Below are 24,438 nucleotides of genomic sequence, written 5' to 3'. Positions count from 1 at the left end.
TTCCTTAGCAAACATAAATCTATTCTCCCACATGATAAACCATTTTACTGCTAAACCATTCCAAAAAGGCCTTTCGTAATACATTCTGTGCTAAACAATTCATCATTATGAAATTTGTTCTTAGTCTTCGTTTCCTCCAGATAGTGAAAATTAGTGAAATTCATGCACACTATCTGTTGCCCCTACTGAGGCATATTATCCTTTATACAATAATTTATACATGCTGTAGTTAAAAAATAAAAACACATAAATAAACTTCTTGAAGTTGTTAGAGATGACAAGGGAAGGACTACAATGGGAATAAGAATGGTGGTAAGTATCCAGGGAATCTTAGTGACCATGTTGTTTTCCTTACGAGCTACTGGATTTTTCTCTTAATGCATTTTTCACAACTGATTTCCTCTGATTTCTCATAATTTTAGTTTTATCTATATATGTGCTATGCTCACATGTATAGCATTTTTTCAAGTTTTGTCCTTTTATTTAATTGGTAAATTATTTCCATAGTCTGATCCAGAGTTGTAAGAGGGAACCTGACTGGATTAGTGCACTATTTCAGCAGTACATTGTTAAGACCAGTAGCCAGCCTAAGGATGGCTGCCACTGGATCCCTGAGGCAAGAGAGGGGTGAGGTCACAAACTGTAACATGGTTGTCTACACAGGCAGCAGAGATAGCAATCCACAAGAATAGACTTTGTCCAGTGATCACTAGCTCTAATAGAAACCTCAATTTTCTTCCTCTCTCTGACTTACAAAATAAAATGAAGGGGACTTCCATGGTTGTCCAGTGGCTAAGCCTCAACACTCTCAATGCAAAGGGCCCAGGTTCCATCCCTGGTCACGGAACTAGATCCCACATGCTGCAACTAAGAGTTCTCATGCCACAACAACAAAAATGATCCCACACACTGCACTGAAGATCCTGCGTGCTGCAACTAAGACCTGGTGCAGCCAAATAAATAAATAAACATTTTTTTAAATAAAATAAAATAAAAATGAAGGATGAAAATTTACCTTATCTCCTCTTACCGAGATAAAAGGAAATCATACTTATCTAATAGGTGGGAGGTGCAGGTACAAAAGAACAATCTTTTGAGAAATTACACTGCAACTAGTTTTCCCATAGAATATGTTACTCAAAAAAAATTTCTGGAATGTTACTGTAGCTATACTATGATTATATATCTATGGAAGTAGATGGGAAAGGATACTAAGGCAAAGTCAATTTTTAAACCATCAGATAATCAGAACTGAGCAAGGAATAAAGTTATTAAATTGTGCCTCTCAATCCTTCAAAAAATATTTACCAACAGATAATAATTTTGATTGTTACACAGTTTATATAAAGATAACCAATTTGGTCTTGATTAGAGACCTTTCTAAATTTCAAGAATATAGTAAATACCATATGAGCTCAAAGGAAGATTAATGATATCACTTCTTTCTAAGGCAACTTATAACAACCTGTGAAACTGATCTTGCCTTTGGGTGATGTATAATTCCTGGATGCATGCAAATAGGTGAGAAATGAAGGGATCATAGTTTGAATAAAATGATGACAATGAAGAGAATGACAACATCAACTGCAATAATATCAAGACCTGGAGAAAAGCATTCCTAAAGTGTTTTAGAACTTGATTTGTTCTAGATGGGGCCATCAATACAAAGGAAGTCTAGATAGAAAGATTGAAAAGAAATGGTCTTAACCATTTCTTGAATATCAGACAATGAATTTAATAATAATTACTAACAGTTATCCAGGCTTTACTTTTACTTTAACTATATACCAGGATCTATTCTCTCTCTCTCTCTCTCTCTCTCTCTCTCTCTCTCTGTATATATATATATATATATATATATATATATGATATATTTTATATATTGATATATATATTCATGTAATTCTCATAAAAATCCTTTGAGATAGATGTTGTTTTTTCCAATTTTAAGAAAATTGGCTATATAAAAAAAGAATTGGCTACAGTATATAAAGAAATTCATTATATTCACATGTATTTGTGGAAATGTATATGAGGATATTTCTCTGTTATAACTTTGAGTTAATAGAAGAGAAAATGACAACATGCAAACATGTATTGGACCAAGCACAAACTTAGTGAACTAAAAACAATATTCATTTCTTGGAAATACATTTGAAAAACTAATAAGCAACAACTGTTTTGTGGGTAAATTTGCTTGTGAGCCCTTTTAAACCCTGAAATACTCTGAATATCCAAGGCAACATTCAATATGCCATTTATTTCAAAGAGCATATAGTTTATAATTCTGAGATGTCGTTTATCCCTTGTTCCCACAATTTATCACTCAGAAACCACAGACTTAAATATTATTTTCAGATTTAGCTGGGGTTTCTTTAATCTGTTTTTTATTTTGTTGTTGTTGTTATTGTTTTAATTGAGATCTATAGAAATGTCTTTTCAGTTTGTTCTTTTCAGGCCAATAATTTGTGATAGAACTAACCATAAAAACAAGATTTAAAAGCTGATTATTGTAAGAAAAAAAAGAAACAGCATTTTATGTAGTGGTTGCCTGTGATTCTTGATTGTACTAAAATGGAAAAAGAAACATCAAATTGATAAGCAATTAGTGATTTTTTTTTCTAAATTTGTGCTTAGCTACTAATATACATTGAACTTGTTTCTTTCATCAGTCAAGTTCACAAAGCTGGAGAAGCATACTTCCTGACCACTCCATTTGGCCCATCAGATACTAGACATTTATGTATTATTGATGTATTTTATTCCAATGATAGGTTTACACTCTTCGTTGAAAGAGAAAAATTTTCATTATCTACTTCTGTACTGAATTTAACTGAAAGTTGGAAACATCTCAAAGAAGTAAGACCACCAAAACTTGCATAAATATTTAGAGGTACTGATCTATTTAAATGACAGTTGTTTGTGATAGTAAATTAAATTTTTATTTAAAAAACCTATGGAAATGAGTAAAATTTGAATAATTTGCATTTCTCAAATGAAAGTTCTTTGAACATAAAAACTTCTATAACTTGGTTGAATGTGATGGTTTTACTTTGACTCAGGAAGCCCCTCATGTGGTCTTCTCATGTTTTCCTTGTCTTTAAGTTCACTTGAGATGTCTAACTGAACCAAAGAATTCGGCAACTTTAGAGGAAACCACCACGGTTTACATGGTTTTATTAGACATTCCTCTAAAATTGTTTTGTTTCTAACGACCTTCACTGCATAAGTCACTTTCAAAAGGCATATTTGTTTTCCTTCATCTTTCCACCTTCTTAAAGGTCTTATGATTTTCTAAGATGAGTATCTAATGATTACATTACAATCCAACACCTAAAAGGAAAGCTGAATGCTTTAATGTTTTAGACTCAATTTCCTGCAAATATGGGAAGTAGCTAGTTTCCTATACCATGAAATATCTACTTTTACTTATGCAGTGTTCAATAAATGTCATCTAAATGGCCTCTCAGCTGTCTGTGCATATGTAAGTAACCTGATATGGAATATTTACTAGTTTACTGGAAAAAAATTTCCAGTGTTTTCTTCTGGAAGTTTTCTTCTGAAGGCACACCTCAGGTAATATTATCTTCTTTAGCCCATGAAAGATGATCAGAAGTGGCATGCCAATTACTAATGAGAACACTTAAAACTTGTCCGATTCTCCATATTCTCTTCAGCTGATGGGGGAACCCTGTCTCCTGTGAACAGCAAAGGCTCCATTAGTCTGATTCCTTGAGCGACCATGATGAGCAAAACCCCTACCAATCTGTATTGAAATGTAGCATAAGTATAAAATAAATCTGTTGTTTTATGAGTTCTTTGCCTATTCCAGGTTCGAGTCTTTTATCAAATATGTGATTTGCAAATATTTTCTCTCAACCTCTAGCTTTTCTCTTTACACTCTTAACAGTATCTTCCATGGAGCAAATGTTCTTAGTTTTAATAAAGTACTTTTTTTTCTTTCATGAATGGTACTTTTGATGTTGTATCTAAAAATTCATAACCAAATACAAGGTCATGCAGGTTTTCTCTTATTTTGCTTCTAGAAGTTTTATAGCTTTTCATTTTACATTATATCTTTGGTCCATTTTGAGTTGATTTTGTGTAAGGTGTGAGATCTGCAAGTAGGTTCACATTTTTGAATAAGGGCATACAACTATTTCAGCACTATTTGTTGAAGAGACTAGCCTATCTTCATTGAAATGCCTTTGAATTTTTGTCAAAAATCTGTTAGCTCTATCTGTGTGGGTCTACTTTTGGGCTTTCTATTCTGTACCATTAGTCAATATGTCTATTTTTTGTCAATAACAGACTGTTTTGATTCTGGTTGCTTTATAATACATCTGGTATTGAGAACACTCCAACTTTATTTTTCTTTTTCAGAATTGTGTTGACTATTCTAGTCCCTTTAGCTTTCAACATAAATTTTAGAATTTTTTTTTATGTCTACAAAAAAGCTTGTGGGGATTTTGATTGGGATTATGTTTAATCTTTAGATCAGGCTGGGAAGAACTAACATCTTAACACTGTTGAATTTTCCAATTCATGGACATGGAACTATCTTTTCTTTCCATTTACTTAAATATTATTTGATTTCTTTCATCAATAATGTGCAGTATTCCACATGCAGATTCTTACATATTTTGTAGGTTTATAATTGTTTTATTTTTCTTTTTGATGCTATTGTAAATGCTATTTTTCTTTAATTTCAAATTCAAATTATTAATTGCTGGTGTATAGGAAGGCAACTGCCTTGTGCCTCTGTTGCTTTAAACCATTGGAACATTTGGGTTATTTGTTACCCATTAATTATCTTGATGAATATGAAGGTTGTACCTAAAGCATGCTGATTCCCTAATAAAAACCTAAAATATGTCTTACTGTCTTAGGGATCTAATAGCTGCTGGTGGGGAAAAGTATTGGAAACTGAGAAGATGGAGATTTGTGCTCTACAACATGGTGAAATATTTGCTAAGACCTATAAAAACATGAAAGGTAGATTATGTTCCCGATGCACTTGTAGCTCTAGGGGAGTATATTGGAAAGCAAAATGTTAATTGTGTGTTTTGGTTACCACTGGATAGTTCGGCAATAAATTGCAAGATACAAATGAACTCAGAAAAGAACTAGACAGTTTCCAAAACAGAGAAAAAGGGGAGTAGAATGAGTCCAGAAACTACTTTTCCATCTCAAACTGTGAAAGATGAGATTGAGAAATGCTTTGTGAGATCAAAATCCATTAAAACCTTTCAATTGATTAAATTACCTCTGGGCCAGGAGCAAATTAGGAGTATCATGTTCTTAAGTCCTTTAAGTTAGGAAAAAAATTATTAGATCCCAGGCCTCAAAGTACCTGACACTAAAGAGAGAGAGAGAGAGAGAGAGAGAGACAGAGAGACAGAGAGACAGAGAGACAGAGAGAGAGACAGAGAGAGAGAGAGAACATGGAAGAGAAAACTAAGTAATGTAGCAGTTCTGGGAACTATGTCTTAAAAAATATCGTTGGTCGGTTATTGGCCCAAGGAGCTGACTAAAAGCAGAGAGATGATAATCTTACTGAGTTTCTGAGGAGTCTGTTCCTCTTCCAGACTTTAAATGCTCTTTAGGCACCCAACCATATATAGGCAGGAAATGAGTTAAGAAAGCAGAAATGCATATTCCCCAGTGTCCACTTAAGATGTGGCCAAGAAATATATTGGAAAAGGAATACTCTCCCAGAGGGTCTAGCTAGTGACTTAAAAAACAATGAACAAAGTTCCTCCCAAGGAATAGAATCAGGGCATAAACAAGGAACATTCCATACCCCCAGGGAAGGGAGTCTCATAATATCTTCCCATTGGAATTTTAGAATTGCTGTGAGCCAGAGTCTGTAGAAAGTCCCCCTTCTTCCTCTTTCTGAATGGAAGTAATTTTTTGTTTGTTTTTCTTTACCACCATTACATATTATGGGTGTATCTGGTTGGGAAGGTGGTGCATTTTAGCTCCTTTTAGCTCACTATTCTCCAGACCAAGGGAAGCCACATTATGACCTGATGGATAAACCAATGCACATTACTCAGAGATCTGGATTTTAAATTCCATACCATGACTGGAATAGGCTTTTGGATTTTCTTTTTTGAGGCGATGATGTCTAAATTCTCATGTGGGAAGGAAAGTGAACATAATACTTGCTGATGAAAAGAAAGCAAGTTGTGATAAATACTACTATTATTCCCAGAAATTTCTGTTTCTCCTCTCCCTCCACGAAGATTCACTCTAAGTTATGCATTGCTGTGGGACTTGTTTTGGCCAATGGAATGTGAATGAAAGTGATGTGTCACTCCTGAGTGGAAGCACTTAAGAAATTCAATTTTCTGTGTTCTTTGATCCTACCATGCCTAAGTCTGAAACCTCAGGTTCAGATGACAACAACACCTTGATCAATGTGGTCTTCTGAGCAACTCCAATGAGCAGCTTGCCCTTTGCCAACCTGGATAACACATGTAACATGAAAAAGAAATATATTTCTTCTCTTTTAAACCACTAAAGTGTAGTGACTCTTTGTTTTGCAGCCTAAGGTAATCTACCCTGATTATTGCACCAGGTAAATTGCTTAACAATATTTGATACTTTGATGAATTAAAACTCAACAACTTTGTAGATAAGTTAAAAATGTCCAGATTCTGCATGAAATTCTCAGAAAAAAAAAATCATGATTTTAGTCAAATTTCTATATCCCTCCAAAATGCAGTAGCCATAAGTATACAAGAAGAACAAGATATACAGATCTGGAAAAAGGCAACCTTGTGAAATTTTGGTTTTTGAAACTTTCTGCTTCCCCTCCCTATGGTTATTCAGTCTCCAGAGTCCTAATCTCCACCCACCTACCCTAACCTCTAAATACATAATTGTACACAACTTAGAGCACAGTAATGTAAAAGTGGTGCCATTTGGAGTTAGTGCAAATTATCTCTATTGTTTTGTTTGGAAAGCTTGGAGAAAATGATATGGGATGTGAAAAATAATGAACAGGTTTATACACATCTCCAGTAGAAGCAGTATTCAATCATACTCCCCCCTCTTCTTTTCTTACCCTCCTTTTTCCTTTTCTCTTTTTCTCTATTTTTCTTCTTTTATTTTCCTTTTACTATGCCTTAAAAAAATGGAGTTTTAAAATAAAAAGCAACAATTTGATGTCATATCAGGAAAATATATGTGTTGATGTGTTCATTTAAGGTTTATTTTCTCAGAAATTTATGTTTTAAGACATCTTATTTACATATTATATAAGAATCAGAATAAATTCTATTTTAGAATTTAAGAATTGAAACAGAGAAGCTCATTTGTCTGGAGTTTCATGATAACAGGGAACTTAAGGTACTCTCTAACTGGTGGAAAAAAAATACAACTAAATAGGAATGCAGGATCTCAGATTTTATAGGCATGAGGTTTACTACTCATTATACTGAACATTTTCACTAAATGTTAAAGGAAATAAGTATTAGCATTTTATTCTGAAATGAGGGCAGATATTTTAAGAAATACATCCCAAGACGTTATCCTATTTCCCAAGATATAATTAAGTATTACCCACTAAAACATTTTCTTGCAAGTTGTTTAACACCTAGATATGGTCTAAATTTCCCAAAGTCTTTTGGGTATAAGAAATTCAATGCATACTATACTAATTTCCAGTGACAAGAAATTAACAAACACATATTTGTGAACAGTATTTTTTCAATATGATGTCAGCATTAAATGGAGTACATATTGATTTCAAGAAAATGATTTTAAAAGTATGAATTTAAAGAGCTATAAAGTGTCAACACAAAATATATACAACAAAGTAAGATTTTTAGTGTAGAAGGCATTTGAGTCTCTTAGGACTTTGTTCCCAGGAACAGACTATCGACTGAGGGCTTTTTTCCACGGCTGTGATGAGACTCAGCTGGACCGCTAACAATCCCCTCCAGGGAGCTGGCAAGTCCGAAGGAGAAAGCTGCAATTGGCTCCCCTGCACCCACCCTCACTGTGCTGCCCTCGGTGAAACTGACTGTCTGGGAAGACAAAAGTGTACAGACAGGAATTTGACATCAAGTTTAAAGCAGTGCCAAAACCCACTTTATTTAATGTAAGCAGTGGCTTTCCACCCACAGCTTCCACCTCTTCTAAATGTTCCAGTCATGTGGGCTCATGAACAATCCTTTCCTGTGGACCAGTGCCAGCTTCTTGATTATTATATTTTCTTTTCTAACTTTGAACTGAATTATCTTTCACTGGTTGAAAATCTTTCAGAAATGTTCCCCAATAAAAGTAAACTCTTTCTTTTAATCTTTCCTTTTATGTATGGAAAACGTAAGCATATGAGGCCAGCCAGCGCTAAAGTGAAATTAGATTTAGAAAAGTAAAATTGAATCTACATATTTTATTGGCAGAGGGAGGAGACTGGTTAGTTAAAGAAAAGTGATTCATATTTTATGCTATATATTACTTCTTTCATTGTAGACCTAAAACTCTGATACTATACTTTTTTTTCAACTTTTTAGAAAGTTGCATTTAATTTCTTCTCATATTCACTAGTATAAGCCCCACAGAGGCTGGTTTTCTCTCATCCATTTTTTTTCTTAGCATTCTTCATTATAGCTCATCTTACTTCACTATATATGACTTTATATATAATTCAATATGGCTGAATAGAGTGAATTATATAGAATTCAATAGTCAGAATAGAATGAGAAAGTGTAACCAAACTCATTAAAATCTTATTACTACCTAGTAAACTTGATAATAGGGGATATGGGAATGGTAATCAGAAACTTCAAACACTGGATATATTATCAAATCAAGAGAATACACATGAATGTTCTGGAATTCTCATCCTTCATGAAAAAGTACAATAAAAACTAATCACCAGGGACTTCCCTGGTGGTGCAGTGGTTAAGAATCCACCTGCCAATGCAGGGGACACGGGTTCGAGCCCTGGTCCAGGATGACTCCACACGCAGCAGAGCTACTAAACCGGTGCGCCACAACTACTGAGCCTGCGCTCTAGAGCCCGTGTGCCACAACTACTGAAGCCCACGCGCCTAGAGCCCATGCTCCGCAACAAGAGAAGCCACTGCAATGAGAAGCCCGCACACCGCAATGAAGAGTAGCCCTTGCTTGCCGCAACTAGAGAAAGCTGGCGTGCAGCAACGAAGACCCAGTGCTGCCATAAATTAATTAATTTAAATAAAAAAACGAATCACCAGTTCTAGTTTACCTAGACCAACTGATTTTCTACACAAAGAAAATTCCAAATTTTTAAACTATATTTCATTAAGAAAGTATTGTTTGAGACGCAAATCTCAGGAGGGGTTGGTAAATTGCTGGTTTCTTTAGATATGAGTATAAAAACTGACCTATATACAAATATATCCAACCCATATGAAAAATACTCTCAATATGTCCTACTTTTTATGTGAAAAATTTTAAGAGCTATTTCTACAATAGCAAAGGGTATGTTTTTTGGAATAAACAACATTTCCATCCACCCTCCCATAAAAAAACACTCCTTGGCTGTCACATCCTAATGACACACACCATTTCTAGTTCCCTTGTAAATGCTTCCATTTCATTTGAGGACAGGTGCCATATGAGGTCAAGAGTACAGTGGTCAGAGCACATATTGCATATTGGCGGTGATAGTCATGACTTCTGGATAAAAGAATGAAAAGTTAATATATTTCCATTCAGAGTGTCAGTTAAAAACTCAGTCTTTGGTGGTGAGGACTAGTTGGTGGGGAGGGCCTCCTATGGTTTTCTTTGTCTTGCTAAGGTTTTAGAATATTTCAAAAATATATACACTGTTCCAAAATAAACCACTTAGTTTTAAATAAGCTAATTGGAGAATTTTACAAACTTTAATGGTGCTCTTGACTTTCATATAAAAAAACTCAGAGGAAAAACATTATGGCTTTCTATGGGTAATTGAGGCATTAAAGTAGTAGTAGTGGTAATAATAATAATAATGTTGTATTTGGCAAAGAGAAGCATCATGGAAGTTCTAAACAAATTGCAAGTGTCACAGTAGCAGATCTCTGTCCAGTTGGGAGGTGACAGCAAGATTTATTTTTCATTAAAAGTCAAGACTTCTTCCCATGTTTACTAAAGACCCTTTGCCAAAATCCACCAAAACTATTAAGAGCACTAGGTATAATGCTCCGTTAGTTAATAAACTAACAGATTTCTGAAGTGATATTGATTAATTGCCATTTTTGTCTCTTTTTCTTGGCTCATACATTTTAATTTGAGGTAACTAGTTTAATCTTGACAGGTACAGAGAATATTTAGTTTATTCTGTGACTTAAGGAAAATTGTCTTTCCATCCATTCATTTACGTAACATCAAAGCCCAGGATGATAATGGTAATGTCCTGGTGGGCAAAGCCACAGTCTTTTATATTGATTGAAAGTATGGAGATTGTATTAGTTTTCTACTGCTGCTGTAACAAATTACCACAAACTTTGTGGCTTAAAACAACACACATTTATTAGCTTACAATTCTGGAGGTTAGGTGTCAAAAATGGGTCTCACAGGCTAAAATCCAGACAGCTTGCATTCATCTCAGGAGGCTCTAGAGGAAAATATTTCCTTGCTCTTTCCAGCTTCTAGAGGCTGCCTGCATTTCTTGATTTGTGTCTTCCTTTCATCTTCAAAGCCAGCAGTGGCTGGTGGAATGTTTTTCACATGATATCACTGTGATACTAACTCTTTCGCCTCCCTCTTCCACATTTAAGAACCCATGTGATTACCTTGGGCCCATGCAGATAATCCAGGATAATCTCCCTATTTTAGATAATCTCCCTGATTAGCAACCTGAATTCCATCTGCTTCTTTAATTCTTTTGTCATGGAAACCACCATATTCATAGGTTCTGGGGAACTAGGATATGACATCTTTGGTAGTCTGTTTTGCTGCCTGCCACAGAGCGATTCTGTACAGATTTGTGTAAAGGAACATCTTAAGGTGGTAATTTTCAATGTGAAACATGTGGTTATTAATATAGTTTTATGAACTTGCCCAGCAATGAAAACCAACTGCTTCTTTTCCTAAGGCCAAAATAAGATATATTTCATTATATCTAGTATATTCTTTCTTTGGAGAAAAAAATAATTACAAAAAAATTCATTTTCATTAAATGAGTTACTTGTTAGAAATACAATCAGGCCTACAAATTAATTGAAAGTTTGTAGAAAAAGTTATGAAATGTCCATATCTTAAAAATGGCATGTAGCTCAGAAATAGTTTCAATAGCGTGAGCTCCACATTGTGGGATCTTAGTTCTCCAACCAGGGCTCAAACCTGGGACCCTGCAGTGAAAGCTCAGCGCCCTAACCACTGGACCATCAGGGAATTCCGGAGTGAGTTTTTAATAATGACTGATTCCTAAGGAACCGTCCAAATCTACAGTACTCTCCTTTAAAACTTTGCCCAATTTACTAAACTGTTTTATTTTGTACATGAAAAGAGAACTTTACCTAGTTAAATGCATACAATCTTTTTTTTTAAATATTGGCAATAGCAAATTTAATTTATAAACACACGTGTGTTTATTGTTTTGTATTCTCTAAAGGTGCTGTACCTACTTGTTTCAACAAATCGCCAGATATAATTGGGCAAACAAGTGTGTCACCATCCTCCCTTGAAGATGAGGAAATGAGGGCATTAGAGCCATCAGTGATTTATCTAACATTATTTATCTGGAAAATGGCACAGACAGCCTTCAAACCCAGGGATTCCGAAGACTTACAGTGAAGGGTGTTTTGAACCCTGGCATTTGTTATCTAGGAAAATCTAGTAGGAAACACTCAAATCAAAATACGAACAAGTTAGAATCCATGATCGTAAGACTGAATTTTTGAATGTTCAGTAGAAATGAATTTATATAGGTAGGTTTCAGTTTTCCAATATAATAAGCTCAGTCACTTGGTATTATTTCTCTAACTTTGCTTAGTATCATTGCATGACTTGAATCTGTTGTGAACCATCGTATTTACATGTGTATATGTATCCTTATATTCATAATCGGTATGAGCTGAGGTATGAACATGGTCAAAAATAACACTGATTTAAAATTTAATTTCATGTTAAAAAAACACAATGTTAACATGTTTATGCAAGATAGCCTCAGGAAAATTGAGTATTAAGGAGTTTTTCTGAATCCCTTGTATTTATAATGCTGAAAACATTGGTAGAAACTGACGAACTGAACTGCAAAGACACAGATAGAATTTTTCCCTCAATATGGATATTTATTTGGAATTTCAAAAATTTTGCCTAAGCTCAGAATTAAATTTTAAGTCACTTATGTTTACTTAATTGGTCTTTTCTCTGTAACTGTACAGTCTTCCTTTATATACCTAAGAAAAAATCCCTGCCAGAGTTGCTGATCACATCTTATCCATGTCCAGATACAGCTCCTGTATTTTCTATATTATTTCGAGAATTTATGAAAAATAATCATGACCTCTTCTCAATTTCTCTAATCCTCACCCCTTCTGGTTTTGTTCTAATTTCTCGCAGGAGTTGAAAAGTTCAGTTTTCTCATATAAAAGTTTTCCCTATATACACATCACGCTTTTGTAGCACTCTTTCCATTTATCATATACAATTAACATCATTCAAAGAGATACGGTTTGATGGATCTATTACTTCTCCTGAACTCTTATGTTACCAACCTGTTGTCACCCACATAAGCAAATCTACCTCTTCACATGTACTCATTTGCCTGTAATACATATCATATATTAGCATATGCATAACCTCATGCTTTTGATAACATGAAGACATAATTATAAAGCCAAAACAAAACAAAACAAAAAGTAAGAAATAAATAGTCTAACTACTAATTAAAGTAAAACTAAAACTGCATTGGCATTTATCACAGGCACCGTGAGGATCTATTCTGAAGATGAAGGAAGAAAACTGAAAGAGGGAGAAATTGTGATTTTGTCCAGATTATTTTATTATCCACCACTGCAGTTTTATTTTTTCACTCTTCATTGATTTTTCCTCCCTTTAAGAGTAATGTGTATATCACAAAAATGAGATATTTTACTAAGATTAGTCAAAAGGCTCCCTCACCTCTGTCTATTTGCTAGATAGTGTACAAAATTTAAAGCTAGAACATTAGGGTGAGAAATAGAGGCCAAAAGAAACTAGGAAGAATCTAGGATGAGATTCAAAAGAACTGTTTTCAAAGTGTGAGAGGCTCATTTAAATTGCTGACATAGGGCTTCCCTGGTGGCGCAGTGGTTGAGAGTCCGCCTGCCAAGGTAGGGGACACGGGTTCGTGCCCCGGTCGGGGAAGATTCCACATGCCGCGGAGCGGCTGGGCCCATGAGCCATGGCCGCTGAGCCTGTGCGTCCGGAGCCTGTGCTCCGCAACGGGAGAGGCCACAACAGTGAGAGGCCCGCGTACCGCAAAAAAAAAAAAAATTGCTGACTTAAACTGTCATGTGCATTTAGATATTGGTGTGGTAAAAGTAATTCTGTCTTCTTACTCCATTAGTTGCTCAAAATCATACTATTCTTTTATTTGATCCATGACTTTCTGGTGAGCACTGTATATTTCTCGGAGTAAATTGCCTTCATATTTCTGTTTATATGTTGCCTTCATATTTTTGACACAAAATAATGTACCCTTTCAACTGATCAGTTTTTCAACAAAATTGTCTTGTTTTCTCAAACACATACCTCCTGGAGGCCTCGAAGTTGTTTTGCACACAGACACACACACGCTAATCTTGATTATTCCTCATGAGAGCCCCACAAATCACTTTTCTCTTTGTATCTTCAGGAACCAAGTCTCCCCATGGCATTTCTTGGACAATTAGACTCTCATCTCTACCAACATGCTCAACTCTGTCATTTATGAGGTCCTGAGCAAGAGAATGAACAGAGACCCATGTAGCTAAATTTTTAAAGATTATAAACCAAGTTAACAAACTGCTAATAAATTATGATTTATCCCTGTGCCTTACAAATATGCATTCATAAAAATGTATTTAAAGAAATATGTGTAAAGCTATGCTTTGTATATTACTGAAAGTCAAAATAATATCAAGGGGCTTCACTGGTGGTGCAGTGGTTGAGAGTCCGCCTGCCGATGCAGGGGACACGGGTTCGTGCCCCAGTCCGGGAAGATCCCACATGCAGTGGAGCGGCTGGGCCCGTGAGCCATGGCCGCTGAGCCTGTGCGTCCGGAGCCTGTCCGCAACGGGAGAGGCCACAACAGTGAGAGGCCCACATACTGCAAAAAAAATAAATAAATAAAGAGCTATAAAGTGTCAACACAAAGCAGTATCATTCTTGAAATCATTTGCTGTGGAAAACTCATCTTGACCACTATAGACTGGATCATATGGCCTTCACAAGTTTCATTACCACCTTTTTCATAGTATCTTTCACTCTGAGTTGAAACTTTCTTGTCAACCTTCAGACAAGACTGTTTGTAGATTTATTAAAGATGTGGATTAGGTCTATTTCTTCACTAGTCCCATGCCAGGCATAATGCTTAGCACACAATAGGTATTCAATAAGTATACATTTAATTCATAAACAAGGGCATAGACCAATTTAACAGCCATATTTCCCTGCTAAGTTTGACTAAAACCTATCAACTTTTTTCGGTAGGTTTTTGTCACATCAGCTACTATTATGCAGCCATGTCTCTTCACCATATTCCTCTGTAATCAGTTTTTGATAGATGCTTTTACATTTATCTCTTACACAACTTTTTACACAACTTTATGATGTTGATATCAGCCCACCATCACTAAATTCTGAGATTTTAATTTTAATCCTAATATTGCCATGCAACATGTGGTTTTTATCACCTACAAATTTGATTAAAATTTCTGCTATGTCCATTAATCATAGGACCATTGATTAAACTGATTTCACACCTTTTATTTCAATATCAACCCACCAAGACATCTTCACTTATCTGCCACAGGATAATATGAGAGACATTGCCAAAATTCACTAACAGGAACTCTGCAGAATCAAGAAGAAAGATCTAATCAGCCCCAATCATGTAAAATTGTCCAATTGGAAGATAGTAATGTTGAGATTTTTGTCGTATTATTTTTAAGTATATCCACTGTTCTCTACACTAAAAAGCTTACATTATTGTCAGCACTTTCCTAAGTCAGAGTGAAGCATTTGATTAGAAATGTTAGAAGAATGCATGCTTGCAAGGCCTTAAGCTTTCTATAGGACAGTATGAATCAGACTCAATTGCTATGACTAACAAATAAAACAATGTGACAGTCAGATGAAGAATATGCTTACCATGACTCAACAAAGCAGTCACAAAAAGGCTAACCACCCCATCTCTGGATCGTGGATATTAACAGTCCCTATAGTTATTAAGCAGTTAATACGCTTTTTAAAAATGCTACATATTTCGATGTGAATTTCTTTGATCTCTTGGTATAAGAAACATTTTGGTTGGATTGAGAAAGTAAGTTTCTTTTTTCTTTTTTTCTAGGTTTATTTCACTAAAGTGTATGCAATAGAAAAAAATAGATGCTACCTACTAATAGTTAGAGTTTGTAAGCTTATTGCCTTATTCTGAAGCATCCCATTCAAAATTAATACATCAATTAATCAGGCTACTCCAACTAAAAACAAAATGAACTCAAGTGTAATAAAATAAATAACAAAAAAGAATTAATCTAGAATAGGTATAATCTCTTATTTTAAAGTACAAAAAATTCTAGCATGAACTTTAAGTGAAGAGCATCCATATATCAGCTCCAGAGAGAGCTTAAGTAGCTCATAGCTCAGAAAACACTTCATGTGCAATTTTTTAAAAACTTATGTTTGGTTCTCTTTACCTGTGTTTTACAATAACGTGTTTTAAGAAAAAGAATGATATACTGTTAAGTCCAGAGAACAGATGCATCTATTTCTGTGAGAGCTATTTGGAAAACAGAAACTACTGTAGAAATAAAAAACATGTTACAAGAGGGAGAAGCAAGTATGAGTAAATAATTGAAATATTTTTAATTGGGGAAAAAATAAGTACTCTATGATTTTTTTAGAAAATTGTCAAATTCTTAAACTAGAATAAATCTCAGTCAAATTATGTTTAAACTTACCACTTCATAGATGAATTTATTATGAGTGCCCAATAGATTTGTTCAATATTAAGTAAATTATATAATCTCTTTAAGACTAAGAATCATATTACTTTTCTGTTTATACCCTAACAAACTTAGTGCGGTGCTTTGCACACAATAGGTATTTAAATAACATAATTAATTAATTGATCAGAAACTGTTAGAATCATCAAGGAGATATGCTCTACACCTAGAGGCACTTACCTGAATTGTTGGAAAGTAATTCGGAGACAAAAATGTGGAAAGCGGACAATGTCCCTGAAAATCCAAATCTATAAAGTGAGGGAAAACAACACATCTATCAAATGATTAAAGTGAAAATAAAATAAAATAAAAATTGGAATTTAGTTATCTGCTTTAATTTAACTGTTAATAATCCACAATGTTCCCCAACTTAACTGTTTTTCATGTTCTTCAATTGCTTCTTAGCAGTGAAATAACATGTACATCAAAATAAAATTGTTGTTTGAATAAAAAATTTTCTTTGAAGAAACTGAAAATTAATCAAGCTTTTTAAAAAAAATGATAAAGAGAAGGCCAAGTTGAGAAATGCTGTAAGCCTATGAAATACTGTTGTAAAGGAAAATCTATGATCCTTTTGGAAATATTTGTCTAAGTATGTCATTTCGGGACAGCTCCCTGCCACATATGTAAGTTTTGTTGGAAACTGTGTTCATTTCTGCACTGTCAGGATGGGATCATTTTGTACAGTTTACAACGTGGACAGGCCCTCAGGGGAGGGAAAGCCTAATTTTTCACTTTCTGGTTTTGCTTGGCTAACCCTAGATTAATACTGCCTACAATAAAACTTGGGTTGTCCTAACAGATTCTGAGAAAAACAAAAATCAGATTAAAAAATATAATTTAGTAGAAGAATGAGATTCTACACAAAGACCTCTGCATTGCAATGTACATTCACCACCCCAATTCAAGACAATAGACTTCAAGGACTCTTCCATTGACTTTTAAATTCCATAAAGCACTGAGATTTTTCTTTTCTATTCTTCTCTTTTTACTAATATAATAGAAAGAATACACCTTTGACTACATCTTCACATTATATATTTTTTCAAAAACACTTTTGGATCTAATCTGTGGGATTGTCTTTACAATCATTTTATGAGACATGAAGGAAAATTGGAATCATTACTTTGTATTCACATTTTGTTTTTTGATGCAGTGTCACACAATTTTACTTATTTAATTCTACTTATTCACCAGAAATTGCAACAAATCGTTTTTGGCAGTTAAAAAAATTAAACCTACTCTCAATAGGTTCACCAGTGGAAACAGTGAAAATAATGCTTCAAACAAATATGTAATTGAGAGGGAAAAGAATGAACTAAACCTAGCTACTCCGATGTTTTCATTGATGAGGAAAACACTCATATAAATATAAAGTTTCTGATCTGTTTGAAAGCATTTAGGGCTACTAAATTCAACTTAATACATGGGGATTGAAAGAATGGGTCCTGGCATCAGATTTCCTGGGTTTGAATCTTGGCTCTGTGTTCACTAAGCATGTGGTCTTTGGGAAGTCATTTTACTCATTTGCAAAACAGGTATAGCATTAGTCATGCTCACAGGGTTGTAGTGAAGATTAAATAAATTATATGTACATGTTATATATTTTACTTATATATTCTATTTTTATATATTATATTAAATACATATAAAAATAAATACATACCAATAAAACTTAGAATAAGGCTGGCACATAGTAAATATTAAATAAAACCTGCTATTATTATTATTATTATTCAGGGCTTTCTTTATTGTTTTAATTATGGACAATTGTCCACAATTATTTTTTCATGAAAATAACCTTCTTCCTACTAATAAAATCAAAACATGAAAACCCAATTCATAATTGAGCACCTTATGTGCCAGGAACTTCATCAGGCATTAGATATTTAGTATTTTTCAAATTTTATTTTGAGATGATTGAATCTCTCTGCCTTAACACTCTTTAGGGCTAAGTGCTTAAATGACACAGTCAAAAACAATTTCTGAGAATATTTTAATTGTGGGAGACACTATTCCTCTTCCTCACTCAACCCCATTCCTTGCCTTTATCTATACAAACTAACATTTATAAGCCAAGCATTTTCTTATAAGCTTTAAAAAAAATTATCTTTTGGATGGTGATCCAAAATAAACAGTTCAAATAAGATATCCTTTTGGAAAATGTTAATAAACTTGCCCTGGCAAATTATTTGAGTTTCCTTGTATTACTTTCATTTGGCAGGGATTTTATTTGGGGATTTAAAAAAAAAAAGAAAAGAAGAAAAATATCATAAAACTTTACAGATGGATATTTTTATTCTAAAGTGATGATTTTCTTATAAAACCACTATTCCAGGTTGAGAATTAAGAAGCCTTTAATTTAAATTTAGATTATATAAATTAGACTAGAAAAATAATGGAATCACCAGAAAGCTTAGAATAGGTCAGTACTTCCTGAGCACTTACTTACTGAGTGAGTACCTTCTCTTTGAGACTACATGCAAGGTACCAGAGAAACAGTGACCACCAGAACAGACACAGCCCTTTCCCCATGGAGCTTTCATTCTTGCAGAAAATATAAAATAATAATTATGAGTAATCAAGTAAATTATCATAATAAGTAAATAACTATCAGAAAATAATGAGAGAAAATAACTGAACTAATGGCCACTTCAGGAATGTGCCCATTCAATATGACCCATATCTTGGCCTTCTTTTTCAATATTTTAAAATTCTGTGTCTTAAGATTTCTTTACCCCAAACTCTTGATGCCCACTTCCCCTAAGTTCTAAGCTGTTGAGAAGAGGAAATGAGAAGTGTTCTCTTCACCTTTTTTAGCCAAAGAGAACAAAATTTAATTACACCAATGTAGTGTTGGACAAAAACAACTAGGAAGAGAGCTAACACCATGGTTAGCTCTTTTTGCTAACTAGTATGGCTGCAATCATTAACAATTTGGTGAGATTCCAAAACCCACAGCCCCTAGAAATTTTCCTGGATTCCCTACTTGGAGAAACACTACAAGCAACTTACAGCACACTAAATCAGAAAGGTTGGCCTGGAAAACCATTTATGTAATTTCTCTGCCTTTGTTTTGGGGAATCTTCCAAGTGAAGTGTCTAGAGAATCAGATATAATTTTGAGCAGGGTATGCTAACGTGGCTTCAACAATGATTTTACTTTTCTTGTAATTTTGCACCTGACATCATTTTTTCCAGCGGTGTGTCATGCTGTCCCAATTGACTGTCTGGCCATATTTTGCTCTGGTGTCTGCTATAGCAAAAAGTGCAGATATAAAGTTACCTTCTTCAACCTGATGTTAATTTCAGTGAAATCTCTCAAGATGCATCCTCTCCTCTTTTCCTCCGCTAAAGCTATATGATTTCAAAGAGTCCATCAGTTCTTGATTATATTTTGAATAGGAAAGAGTAACTCTCTGATACTTTAAAATATTTCAAGAGACTTATTTTAGCTTAGGCTTTCTTCTTAATTAGTTAGTCATCACAATTAATAACTAGCCAACATATTTCTTTCTTATTTCTTCCGTTCCCCACCACAAAAATACGTTTTTTTTGAAACGTACTTTTATTTGAAGTACACCACTTCAAACTGGGAGATGGAGAGGGCCAAGGACTTTTCATACAATCCTATGCAGTTTGATCACATAGTGCCTCCAACTATAACCTTTAGCTGTTGGCCTCTCACTGCCAGTCATACCCTAACTGATATTTTAGGAGTGACCATTTCAGCTCACACCAAGCAACAATCAAGAGTGATACAACCCAGATGCTGAATCTAGGTCAATGAGGCTGCTCACTTTGGAGCTGACCTTGACCCAAACAACCGAAAACTGGATTCCAACTCCTACACACAGGGGTCCTCTCAAGAATACTATTACCTGCTTCTATATATTCCTTGGCATACTCAACTAACCCAACTGGCATTTCTATACTTCTCCGGGGAATTTAAACCAATAAAGCAAGCAATACGAAAAAAGGCATTCAACATTTGTCTTACATTATGTGTGGGGTGCCTGTATTTGTGGAAGAGAAGGAAAATGTCAGTATTTTGATGACTTGATTATTTTACATTTTTTTTTCCTTTTTAGAATTTTTACTGCAAGGAAATTGAGTCAAGGGAAGTGAAACAGTTCAAAAGTGTAAGAACTCCTCGTTGAAGTATTTTCTTCTTATGATACTCACTTATATGTCATTTAAAAATTTTTACCCCCAAAATAAAACAGATGAAAATCGTGATGCATTTCTAGCTCAATTATTTAAATTGATTTTGAAATTAACTTTTGACTTTCTTGTCATTCTTTCTTATCATCCTCGGCAAATTACCTGTGTTTCTTTCCATTTAAAAAAAATTTTTTTTTTTTTTAGTGGTCTCTTACTTGTGATACTTGTGGTAAACACAGAGTTTGACTGTTTTCAATTTGTTTGCTAACTAGTTCTATTGTTTACTTTTTTTTCAATTTTAGAAATAAATTCATAACATCTGGAAGTCTTAAAAACCAATTATAAATCCAAAGACTTCCTACGCTGGAAAGAATGACCTTCCTTTATTCAGAGTGATGGAAATACTGGGAATAATTAATTTATTAAAAATTACATGAGTTCTAAAGGATACCAAGGAAATAGATTACTTCACATGCATTCTGTTGGATTAAGTGTTTTCTATTGTAAATCATGACACTTGACACTTATTAATTGCATACTCTATGTAAGGCACTGTAGTAGTTACTATTGGGTATAAAATGATGATTAAACCTGAATCTTGCTTTCAGTAGCTTTCAGTCTAGCAAGAGAGATAAAACACCATAAATTAAAAGAAACTAAGAGCCATGGGAAAGCTAAGGAAGATTAGAGGAGGAGGAGAATTATCTCAACACGAGATAATCAGAGAGATTTCCTAAATTAGGTGATGTTTGGGTTGGGTGTTAAAAATTGAGTAGGACTCGACCATATGGAGTTGAGGAAGGCTCGTTTCAGACAGGAAGGCAGCATAAGGAAAGGCATGGATACAAATAAATATGTTAGGTATTGGAGAAAGAGAGCCTTTGATTCTCATTAGTCAGATGTTTTGACCTAATCACTTCATGAAATGTACCTAAGATTTGTGAAATGATGAAGGGTAGAGGCAGATTCTTGGTATGGGTCCTGTAAATTTTAAGAGATTTTTATATTATTATACACTTAACTTTTCCCACACACTTTTATTTATTTACTTTTCAATAAGTCTAAAATCTCAAGGGGCACAGCATCACGTGGATTCTGTGTCCAGTGGCCTTCGCAGGAAGATTGCTTCAGAATTTGGCACAAACCATGCCACTGTTTCCATGAGCACAAGTGGACTGACTTTTCCCCACATTTTTTTTGGTTTTGTCTGGTCTGCCACCAGGAGTCACTGTGTTCTTTGCTTTGTATACAAAAGAACATTTCTTGCCAAAATAGGATTCAGTTTTATTTCAGGTATTAGCGTCTTCAGTTTTAAGAAAAGCTGGGTGGTACTCCCTCTTGTTCTGGAGATCCCACTTAAGCCAGCAAAAATGGCCTTGGACCACAACCTTCCAGACATATCTGCATTTTAGAAATTCTATTCCCAGAGGGCGTCCACATGTACCAAGATGGCAGAAAGAGAATGCCTAATATTTCAACTACTTCATTCCAATCCAGTCATTCTTTTTTTATATTTATGACCTATTACCTATGATCTACACAGGACTGTTTGCTGCTGTGCATGATTTTTACAAGAGTGGTTTTTTTTTGTTTGTTTGTTTGTTTTTTTGCGGTATGCTGGCCTCTCACTGTTGTGGCCTCTCCCGTTGCGGAGCACAGGCTCCGGAGGCGCAGGCTCAGCGGCCATGGCTCACGGGCCTAGCCGCTGCGCGGCATGTGGGATCTTCCCGGACCGGAGCACGAACCCGTGTCCCCTGCATCGGCAGGCAGACTGTCAATGTGCATGATTTTTAAAAGGGGATGGGAATAAAAAATAAGAATATCCTATAGGCAGGAATAAAATAAATACATAAATAAACATAAATATAAAGCAAAGTTATAAAAATGGACATTGTCACATGAAAGCTAAGACTCCCGAGGGCAACACATCCTTTGGAACAAAAGCAGCCTATTTACCATAGCTTCCTTCCACCAAGGATCTAATATTGGAATTATTCCATATACCAATAACATGCCTAAATATAAAGCTTCTTTAAACATGATTTAATGTATAGACAAAAATGCAGTCTTCAGACAATCAAGCAGAATATTTGTTACATGAGCAGTAATGCTGACCTGAAGAGGGGTTAGTTGTACAGAGTAACAGTCATAATAAGTTACACCTGGAAAGGTCACATTTACCTCCATTTACTTGGTGAGAGAGAAGCAGGTGGCTCTAAATTTCTTTGTCCTAAAGAATTATTTGGATTAAGAGACCCTACATATGGCCCCCCATGGAATATCTGAATATAAAAATATTGAGAGGAATTAAAATCACTCTCCATTTGAAGCATGTAAATCCAATAAATTTGGCTTTGGCCTATCTCATGCTTCTATCAGAAGATCGTAATTTGGGCTTTCTTTTTATCTTCAGACATAATTGGCTTCATTTGAAAAGCTATTGCAGCTGTGTTGGATACTGCTGAAAATTCCTAAGTATGACTCAGATGACAAATTATATTTGATAGAGAGTCTGGTGGGATTTGCAGAGTGGAGCTTCAATCCTGAGAATGATTAAGTTAACTGAAGACCCAACAGGGAACTTCTGAACTCCTACAAGATGTTACTCCCAGACTCTGTGTCACCTTTGTGACAAAATTTATAAAGTAATCACACTGTTCTGAAATGAGTCAGTATGTTAGGTAATGAGATAGATTCCAATTTTCTGTGAATTTTCAAATATAATTACAATAATTATGATGGCAAATAAATATCATTGAAACATAAGTATATAAAGACTTCATTCCAGGAGGACATAATCATAATACTTCATAAACTTTCACAATTCAAACATGCACATTAAAGCAGTTTCCAGGGGACTTCCCTGGTGGTGTAGTGGTTAAGAATTCACCTGCCAGTGAGGGGGACACGGGTTCCATCCCTGGTCCGGTCCCTGGTTCTGTCCCTGGTGCCACATGCCACGGAGCAACTAAGCCTGTGCGCCACCACTACGGAGCCTGCGCTCTAGAGACCGTGAGCCACAACTACTGAAGCCTGTGTGCCTAGGGCCCGTGCTCTGCAGCAAGAGAAGCCACTGCAACCAGGAGCCCCTGCTCACCGCAACTAGAGAAAGCCCGCACACAGCAACAAAGATCCAATGCAGCCAAAAATAAAAAAATTAATTAATTATTTTTTTAAAGCAGTTTCCAGGAAATTTTACTTGCTCAAATTTTAGTCAATCTTTAAAAGTATATGTGAATATATTAAAAATATATTTGCATATATATAAGCATATACACAGACACACATATAGACACACAAACACAGATGTGAATTCTCTTGCATGCCCTAAGATTGAACTCCATCATTCAGTATAAATTAATGAGGATTTACTCAAAACTTCTAAAATTACAGCAACACTGGAAATTAAATGATGATCCAAAATCAGAATATTTCTTTTTAAAGACTAGAGATGAGCTGAAATCAGAATATTTCTTTTTAAATTGGTCATTAACTCTACAACTGTATTCTTTCTCCATCTTTTTACAATCCCTCATTAGAAAAAAAAAATGTATTCACCCAATTCCTAAATTGCATAAAAATATTGTTACCACATCAGTGACTAACTCAAGTGGAAAACATGGTGAAAAAGAGTTGGAAAGCATGCTATTTAATTCCAATGAGTAATTTTGAGGTCATGTAACCTCATTGAACTTTCTGTTCAATCTTGGGGTAGTTTTCAGCTGAAAAATACCAGGAGAGAAATGCAGGACCTCAGGCTTAACAGCAAACGATACAAAAAATAGATAAGAATAGAGATACTTAGTGTTTCCAAAATGAGTACGTGTAGCACACTTCATTTTACTAAACATCAAGGAAATGTGAGTCCTGTCCAAAAGTAAAATATCTAGGTTAAAGAGAAGTTGTTATCAATATAGTTCTATAGGAACAAAAATAAGGGGACAATTAACTCTACTTTAGGGAATAAGAGGAAATTACAGGGTCTTGAAGAACTGATCATAGTAATCATTCAGAAATTTGCCTGTCATGTCCCACTACCAATCTCATTGCCTCAATCTTAGATATACCTGTGGTTAGAAGTGCCCCAGTCATTCAATACAACA

At 34.8% G+C, this 24,438-nt stretch overlaps 1 pseudogene; it reads right to left on the bottom strand.

Annotated features, from left to right (window-relative positions):
* Positions 1 to 21,396: 21,396 nt before the first annotated feature.
* On the bottom strand, positions 21,397 to 21,734 carry LOC132521520 (large ribosomal subunit protein eL33-like; annotated as a pseudogene).
* Between the last annotated feature and the right edge of the window lie 2,704 nt (positions 21,735 to 24,438).

This window comes from Lagenorhynchus albirostris, chromosome 6 (assembly GCF_949774975.1).
Source record: "Lagenorhynchus albirostris chromosome 6, mLagAlb1.1, whole genome shotgun sequence".
Lineage (NCBI taxonomy): Eukaryota > Metazoa > Chordata > Mammalia > Artiodactyla > Delphinidae > Lagenorhynchus > Lagenorhynchus albirostris.
This window is presented reverse-complemented; position numbering and strand designations above follow the sequence as displayed.